Consider the following 8966-nt stretch of genomic DNA (forward strand, 5'->3'; position numbering starts at 1 on the left):
ATTGCTCAACACGTGGGGCGTGAGGTCTCCACAGTAAATCGATGTTGTCGACTGTGGTCAGCGGAAGGTGCACGTGCCCGTCGACCTGGGACCGGACCGCAGCGACGGACGGATGCACGCCAAGACCGTAGGATCCTACTCAGTGCCGTAGGGGACCGCACCGCCACTTCCGAGCAAATTAGGGACACTGTTGCTCCTGGGGTAACGGCGAGGACCATTCGCAACCGTCTCCATGAAGCTGGGCTACGGTCCCGCACACCGTTAGGCCGTCTTCCGCTCACGCCCCAACATCGTGCAGCCCGCCTCCAGTGGTGTCGCGACAGGCGTGAATGGAGGGACGAATGGAGACGTGTCGTCTTCAGCGATGAGAGGCGCTTCTGCCTTGGTGCCAATGATGGTCGTATGCGTGTTTGGCGCCGTGCAGGTAAGCGCCACAATCAGGACTGCATACGACCGAGGCACACAGGGACAACACCCGGCATCATGGTGTGCGGAGCGATCTCCTACACTGGGCGTACACCTCTGGTGATCGTCGAGGGGACACTGAATAGTGCACGGTACATCCAAACCGTCATCGAACCCATCGTTCTACCATTCCTAGACCGGCAAGGGAACTTACTGTTCCAACAGGACAATGCACGTCCGCATGTATCCCGTGCCACCCAACGTGCTCTAGAAGGTGTAAGTCAACTACCCTGGCCAGCAAGATCTCCGGATCTGTCCCCCATTGAGCATGTTTGGGACTGGATGAAGCGTCGTCTCACGCGGTCTGCATGTCCAGCACGAACGCTGGTCCAACTGAGGCGCCAGGTGGAAATGGCATGGCAAGCCGTTCCACAGGACTACATCCAGCATCTCTACGATCGTCTCCATTGGAGAATAGCAGCCTGCATTACTGCGAAAGGTGGATATACACTGTACTAGTGCCGACATTGTGCATGCTGTGTTGCCTGTGTCTGTGTGCCTGTGGTTCTGTCAGTGTGATCATGTGATGTATCTGACCCCAGGAATGTGTCAATAAAGTTTCCCCTTCCTGGGACAATGAATTCACGGTGTTCTTATTTCAATTTCCAGGAGTGTATATACTAGCATTCATTTAAACTTTACTTTATGTATGCAAATTTTATGCAGTGACCAGTTCCATGACTATGGACATTTGCGCCTCGATTTGGTTATGCAAAACCTGACTTGTAAAATAAGAATAAATAAAAAATTTAAAAAAAAGTTACCGCCACGAGTGCCACAGGGAAGTGTCATAGGAACGCTCTTATTCTGTATATACATAGACGATCTTCTGATAAGGTGAGTAGGAGTCTGCTCCTGTTTGCTGATGATGCTGTAGTGTATGGAAAAGTCTCGTCGTTTAGTGACCGTAGGAGGGTACAGAATTAATTGGAGCTGCGCGGGATTAGCAGAGCGGTCTAGGGGCGCTGCAGTCATGGACTGTGCGGCGTGTCCCGGCGGATGGGCGAGTCCTCCCTCGGGCATGGGTGTGTGTGTGTGTGTGTGTGTGTGTGTGTGTGTGTGTGTGTGTCTCCTTAGGATAATTTAGGTTACGCAGTGTGTAAGCTTATGGACTGATGACCTTAGCAGTTAAGTCCCGTAAGATTTCACACACACAATGAATTGGACAAAATTTATATTTGATGTGATAAGGAGTAGCTTGCTGTAAATGAGGGAATACGTAAGTCAGCGCAGGTGAGTGGGAAAGCCAACGGCCTTGCCGCAGTGGCAACACCGGTTCCCGTCAGATCACCGAAGTTAAGCGCTGTCAGGCTGGGTTAGCACTTGGATGGGTGACCATTCGGTCTGCCGAGCGCTATTGGCAAGCGGGGTGGACTCAGCCCCTGTGAGGCAAACTTCGCAGTTACCTGACTGAGAAGTGGCGCCTCCGGTCACGAAAACTGACAACGGCCGGGAGAGCGGTGTGCTGACCACGTGACCCTCCGTATCTGCATCCAATAACGCCCATGGGCTGAGAAGATGACGCGGAACCGGTCGGTACCGTTGGGCCTTCCAAGGCCTATTCGGGCGGAGAAAGTTTAAGATGAGTAGGAAAAATTATCTAGTAATGTTCGAATACAGTATCAGTGGTATGCTGCTTCACAGAATCACATCAATCGAGTATCTAGATGTAACGTTGCAAACGCACAAGACGTGTAACGGGCACATAAGGTCCGTTGTAGGGAAGACGAGTGGTAGTCTGTTAATTGGAAGTATTCTAGGAAAGTGTAGCTCATCAATAAATGAGACCAGGTACAGAACACTTCTACGTCCTATTAGTAACTAACACTCGAGTGTCCGCAGTACGTCGGGTTAAAGGAAACGTCGAAGCAATTGAGAGGCGCGCTGCCAGATTTGTTACAGGTAGTTTTGATAAACACGGGAGAATTACGGAAATACTTGATGATCTCAAATGGGAAACCCTGGAGGGAAGAAGAAGTTAATTTCACGAAAAGCTATTGAGAAAGTTCGGACAACCAGCATTTGCGACAGTCTGCAGAACGATCCCACTGCCGCCAGCAGACACGTCGTTTAAAGGACGTGAAGACATGATAAGAGAAATCAAGACTTGTGCTATTATAAGCACTTGTTTCTCACTCCATTCATTTGAGAGTGGGACAGGAAAGAAAGTGCACTGTATGATGGCTTGTTTAATATGTATGTAGATGTAGTGTAGAACATCATTATTAATTCAAAGCACCAAGATCGATTAAAAACTATTGTGTTCGCATTACCGTTTTCGCGGTTGTCAAGGTATTTAATAATTTCAGTTGAAGGTTCTGAAAATCAAAATTCGTCTCCGTAGCTGGTTGTTCAGCAAGGATAGCGTGGATAGCTGCAGGGCGAAAGACCCGGGTTCGATTCCCGGTATTCCCAAGGATTTTTCCTTCGTGAGAGTACTGACACATGGTGCACTCAGCCTCGTAACGCCATTGAGGATATACTTGACTGGGTAGCAACGGCTCCACTGTCTGCACAGTCGTCAGAACAGCAGGGAGAGTGGTGTGCTGCCTACGTGCCACTCCAACCCCATCTGTCATCACACCAATAGCCAGCCGGTCGATTTCCCTTGGGTCTTCACGACGTGGACGGGGAGCTAATTTATCATGAAAATCATGAAGCCGTATAAAATGTCAATGTACAATATACAAATATCACCACGTATTAAAACATACATAATCAAAAAATGTTCAAATCTGTGTAAAATCTTATGGAACTTAACTGCTACGGTCATCAGTTCCTAAGCTTACACACTACTTAACCTAAATTATCCTAACGACAAACACACACACCCATGCCCGAGGGAGGAATCGAACCTCCGCCGGGACGAGCCGCACAATCCATGACTTCAGCGCCTAAGACCGCTCGGCAAATCCCGCGCGGCCAGACTTAATCCAAACAAATTGCTGTGTGTTGTTTATACAGGGATTATCTGAGTATCCAGCGTTGCCCAACTTTGCATTTATTACAGTTTTTTATTTGTTCAACTCCTCCCTCCCCCTCTATGTCGCTCGCCTCCATCTCAACTGTCCATCTATCTCTTCCCTCTCTGTCTCATTCCATCTAAGACCATCGCCTTCTCACCCCCCTTTTCGTCCATGTACTTCTCCCCTCTCTCCATCCATCTCCATCTCTACCCTTTCCTTCGTCACCTCCTCCACCCACCGCTCTCGATCCATCTCCACCTCATCCTGTCCAAGGCAATCTCCTACGTGCGTGCGTGTTTGAGGTTTACGGGCGCTAAATAGCGTGGTCATCAGCGCCCAAACGCATAAAAACAGGAACACAGACAATCTCCTCCCCCTCTCTCTGTCCATGAATTCCGCCCCCTCTTTCTGTCCTTTTTCTCCTGTTCCCTTTCTCAATTTCCTCCTCTCGCTCATCTCTGTATTCTCCTACTTGTCTCTATCCATTTCCTCCTCCATGTCTGTCGGTCTCTCTCTCCCCATCTCTGTTCATCTCCTCGTTCCTCTTTCTTCCTCTCTCCATGTTATCACTATCATCCCTGTAGGACGCTGCTGGTTCATATTCCCGAAGAATTTCTATCCAGATGATAAGTAATATGTGTACCAAAATTGTTAAAATCGATCAAGGCGTTTAGGGGTAACCCTTTAGGCATGGTTTTGCCTGCGTACCCGAATGTCACCTAATTTAACGTGTGTCACACAAATCTGTACATTTATTTTCTCTTTATCACTAGCGAATTTCACTCTGCAGCTCTATTTTGACGCAGCTCAATGATTATGACATCTTATCTCCTGAACTGTATGTCGAACAATGATATAATTTTTCAGGTACATCTAGTAGTATATGTGGCTACTGACTATGAAATATACTGTTGTCCTTTATTAAAGCAACAAACTGAAATTTAACAAGTTTTCGTTTATTTTGTCACAAAACAGTATAAACAGGTATTAGCAAAGTAATACAGAACGTGAACAACTGCAACATAAATGGCAGTAGACGGAAACGTTCTTCGTTTTCTTTCCAACTTAACAGATTTGCACACACACATTACGAAAGCTCGTTAATGTGCTCACTATGGGATGTAACTACCATAGTACATAGCAACCACCGTACATTACGTCCCAAGACCTCGTCACGATATCTGACAGCATTTAAATCTTGCCCATTCAGCCATACAATTTCATGAACAGGTGTTCGAGTGGTCAACATAATCTCTGCCCACACCATTAGTGATCGTCCTCGATATCGGTCCCTTTCCACAATGTTCGGGTCTCCAAATCGTGTTCCACATTCTCTTCGTCTGCGAATCGGTCAACAATCACTCTCCAGACCAAAGCGGGACTAATCTATGAAAAGAACATTGGTCCATTCTTCGACTGTCCAGTTGGCATGTTGACGACTCCACTCTACATGTTCTCTTCTGTAAAGACGCATCAGAGGCACACATACAGCACGTCTCCGACAATAAAAGTCTCTCTGTCGAATCATCTACACCATTTGCCTCTATACAGCACGTCCAGTGGATGCTGCCAGATTCGATGCCAGCTGCTGCGCGGTACTGAGAAGGTAGCGTCGTGCACTTAGAGCCAAATAACGAGCCTCTCATTCTGATGTCGCACGTCGTCGGCCCTGGCCTGGCCTTTGAGATACAGTATCGGTTTCTACACTCGTGCTCATAAATTAACGATAATTGCAGAATTTGGTGTCACACAACGTGGCACAATACAAAACTGGCGCTAATAGCATAGCCACATAGGGAACACACACGTCACAGATCTGTAAGTTCACGGTATTTGTGATAAGTTGAGAAAACCGTTCTGAAACACATGTGCTACAAAACGCCACTGTTTCCTGAGCTTGTACCCCGACATCAATATGGGATATGATCACCATGCACACAATACAGGCCACACAACGGGATGGCATACTTTGCATCAGGTGGTCGAGCAGCTGCTGGGGTATAGCCTCCCATTCTTGTACCAGTGCCTCTCAGAGCTCCTGAAGTGTCGTAGGGGTCTAAAGACGTGCAGCAATACGTCGACCGAGAGCATCCCAGACGTGTTCGATGTGGTTTAATTCTTGATAACAGGCAGGCCACTACATTCGCCTGATATCTTCTGTTTCAAGGTACTACACGATAGCAGCTCGGTGGGGTCGTGCGTTATCATCCATCAGGAGGAAGGTGGGGACCCACTGCATCCCTGAAAAGGCAGACATACTGGTGCAAAATGACGTCCTGACATACCTGACCTGTTACAGTTCCTCTGTGAAAGGCATACAGGAGTGCACGTGCACCAATCATAATCCCACCCCACACCATCAAACCACGACCTCCATACATGTCCATTTCAAGGACATTAAGGGTTTGAAATCTGGTCCCTGGTTCATGCCAGATGAAAACCCGTTGAGAATCACTGCTCAGGGTATACCTGCACTCGACCGTGAACATAACCTGGGACCACTACTCCAATGACCATGTACTGTGTTCTTGACACCAACTTTTACGGGCTCTCCGGTGACAAGGGGTCAGAGGAATGTACCTTGCAGGTCTCTGGGTGAATACCATGTCTATTCAGTCGTCTGTAGACTGTGTGTGTGGAGACAACTGTTCCAGTGGCTGCGGTAAGGTCCCGAGCAAGGCTACCAGATGTACTCTGTGGCCGTCTGCGGGCACTGATTATGAGGTATCGGTCTTCTTGTGGTGTTGTACATTGTGGACGTTCCTTACGGTAGAGCCTAGATATGTTTCCTGTCTGCAGGAACCGTTGCCATAATCTTGAGATCACACTTTGTGGCGCATGGATGACCCGTGCTGCAACCTGCTGTGTTTGACCAGCCTCCAGACGCCCTAGTATTCTACCCCTCATAACGTCACCATTATGTCTTCTTTGAGCCATTTTCAACACACAGTCACCATTAACACGTCTGGAAACGTCTGCGCACTTACTCGCTGCATCTTACTCTGACATGCACCAACACACCTCTGCGTATGTGGACTGCTGCCAGCGCCACCGTGCGACGAGCGCAGGTCAAATGCACCGCATGGTCATACCCCGAGATGATTTAAACCCGCAAACCATCCACCAGAGCGTTGTTTCACCATGTATCAGCATTATCCTTAATTTATGAGCATGAGTGTATAAACTATTGCCACGTCCGAGAAAAAGGCAGAACGATTCACGTTAAGCCATCGGTCCACATGAGTTTGCAACTGTCCCGCTTCCATTCTTCCAATGGCCCTCAACCGCACAGAGCCTGCCAGGCGTCTTCTCTGTGCATACTGTACTGTGTGTGACTGTGTACACAGCGATTGTGAATGTGGGACTACTCAACAAACAGTACTCCGTTTGATAGGTGCCCTGACGTCATCATTGGCGTGGTTTTCCTTTGACCACAATGCCAATATACATGGGGAATAGAGTTAGTCGTAAAGAAGTAATACATTAAAACGTCATCTCTGATGGGGGTCCGTTATTACTGTATGAATAGCAAAAATTAGTAAGGGACAAACTTTTTCCCTTCCATCATTTTGTGGCGATGTCAGCTAGAAAAAGTATCGTAAAGGTTTCAATTTATGTGTAAAACTGGTCACAAGTCACTAAGAGCTCTCATCTGAAATACTGGATCAATCCAGTATAGCTGTTTGCTCTTCGTGAGCTACACCCTTTTTCAAAAATAAATAAATAAATAAATAAATAGAGGCTCTGAGCGCTATGGGATTTAACATCTGAGGTCATCAGTCCCCTAGACTTAGAACTACTGAACCCTAACTAACATAAGGACAGCACCCACATCCATGCCCGAGGCAGGATTCGAACCTGCGACCATAGCAGCAGCGCGTTTCCGGACTGAAGCGCCTAGAACCGCACGGCCACAAAGACCGGCGCTCTTTTTCACCCCGGTGATACATATAAACATACACTCACTTTTATAATATGTATGGATGTGTGGGCTACAGAAGAGAGGAAACTGGGAGGGGGGGGGGGGGAAGTTAAGGCCATAGGCGAAGCGGGCAGGTAATAGCGAATTATTTGTACAATTATGTTTGCTAGATGCAATTTAAAAAGAATTATAATAATGCCTTAAAAGCATAAATAAGAATAAAAGTAATTAACGTAAAGGATCCGTTAACATAGAAGGAGCCCTCAATAAGTAGTGCAACGCATTTATTTTCTGAAAGCAGTTTGGCTTTTATTAAGGGTTCTGGAACACCACATTATTTTTCACTCTTTTGGATACAAACCCCTATTTTTCAACATAACCACCGTTCAGTGCGGCAACTTTATGCCACCTTACTGTGAGAGCCTGAATGCCTGCAATGTAACACTCTACTGGTCGACATCGGAGCTGCAGAGTCCTGCTGCATTAAGAACTTCCCCAACTTCTGTGTACTGCTTCCCACAGAGTGCATCCTTCATTGGGCCAAACGTATGTACTTTGGAAGGTGCGAGATCAAGGCTGTAAGGCCGATGAGGAAGAGGAAGAATAGTAGAATGAAGTTTTTTGCGCTCCTCTCGGGTAGCCGAACCTGTATAAGGCCTTATGTTGTCATGGAGAAGGAGAAGTACGTTTGTATTTCTGCGGCAACGAACACGCTACAGTCTGTTTCACTTTCCTGAGGGTAGCACATAACAATTCAGAGTTGGCAGTTGCACCATGGTGTAGGACACCAAACAGAGTAATCCCTTCAGAGTAACAGAAGACCGTCGCCATGCCCTTACCGGCTAAGGGTGCGGCTTTGAATGTTTTCATCGGAGGATAGATATTGCGGTGCCGCTTTATGGATTGCCTCTTTGTTTCCGGTTCGAAGTGTTTTCAACCCATGTTTAATCGTCTGTGACGCGCAAGTGCGGTCCGGCAGCACCCGAGAGGTCGGACAGGTTTCCTCAAAATTGTTGCGATGAAGAGAAACGCCTCGTCCACCGACTCACCGTGCTTTTGTTCACTGCCAAGTGTCCATAAGCACTCTAGAAGCGCCTACGAATATCTGCGACGCTCTGGTTTTCCGCCAAAAAAACGTCAGTGCCAGTTCTCTGCTTGGAACACACCCCTCTTACAGACGCCATTTTGAAAGCTTCGAACGTGTATAGCGCCACCACCTATAGGAACTTTATGAAACTATAGGGACTGAAGTGAGAATATTCCACGATGTCCCATAACAAATTCTTTTCAACTGAAATTGACCGAGGAGGAGGTGTGTTGCTTTATTTATTGCTCGCCAATAGTATTTCAGTGTTTTCAGCCGATGAAGCACATGTTTGATCCTCCTTGCGTTGACTGGTGGGACGGTCGGTGCTCACGTTGTCGCCACAAATCAGGCGTGTGTCGACTCGTTTCGGCCCCCTTGCACGGTGGCATCCTCGGCTCCCTGGGGCGCTGGCTGGTGGCGCGTCAGCACGGCCTGCGCCGCTGGGGAGCGAACCCTGGCCCCGTGCCTAATGGCCGCAGATAACTGTAATGGCGCCTCAGCCGCGGCCTCATTCTCGGAATTACCT

The 8966-nt window shown here is 47.8% G+C and overlaps 1 pseudogene; it reads left to right on the forward strand.

Moving 5' to 3' along the window:
• Positions 1–1710: 1710 nt before the first annotated feature.
• On the forward strand, positions 1711–1828 carry LOC126285493 (5S ribosomal RNA; annotated as a pseudogene).
• The last annotated feature ends 7138 nt before the right edge of the window (positions 1829–8966 follow it).

The sequence above is a fragment of the Schistocerca gregaria genome, chromosome 8 (genome assembly GCF_023897955.1).
Source record: "Schistocerca gregaria isolate iqSchGreg1 chromosome 8, iqSchGreg1.2, whole genome shotgun sequence".
Classification (NCBI taxonomy): domain Eukaryota; kingdom Metazoa; phylum Arthropoda; class Insecta; order Orthoptera; family Acrididae; genus Schistocerca; species Schistocerca gregaria.